The sequence below is a fragment of the Plasmopara halstedii genome (genome assembly GCF_900000015.1).
Source record: "Plasmopara halstedii genome assembly, contig: Scaffold_1583, whole genome shotgun sequence".
Taxonomy (NCBI): Eukaryota; Oomycota; class Peronosporomycetes; order Peronosporales; family Peronosporaceae; genus Plasmopara; species Plasmopara halstedii.
The window spans coordinates 797,163-797,618 of record NW_020188494.1 but is presented as its reverse complement, the minus strand read 5'-3'; positions in this window follow the sequence as shown (position 1 = coordinate 797,618).

Here is a 456-nt window from a genome sequence, read left to right as displayed (position 1 = left end):
TGGATCAGGGTCGACGCCCGGCGTCTTGCAGCCAGCATACGGCGTCGCCGTCGCTTCTATGTAGAGGTTCGATGTCTCGGTGAGACCAGGGAGAACACGCACTCCGCGTCGTCCGGTGTCACCCTCACTTTCCACTCCTATAGAGCTCCGATGTTATCTACATCATCCGACGAAAAACTGCTGACCCCGCAGTCTTCTTCCAGTGGATATCGTGCCACCCCCACGCATCTGAAGGGCCGTGCCTAAGATGCCTCGGACACTGTCCGACCACACCATCAATGGCATGCGGCGACTGCTTCGCAACGAGAGCAGTGCTCAGTAATTTACGTGCCACTCCACGCGCATCTAAAAAGCCGTGCCCAAGATGCCACGGACTCTGTCCGACCATGTCACGTATGACATGCAGCGACCACTTCGATACTCGAGCAGCGCTCAGTGGTTTACGTGACTTTTCAA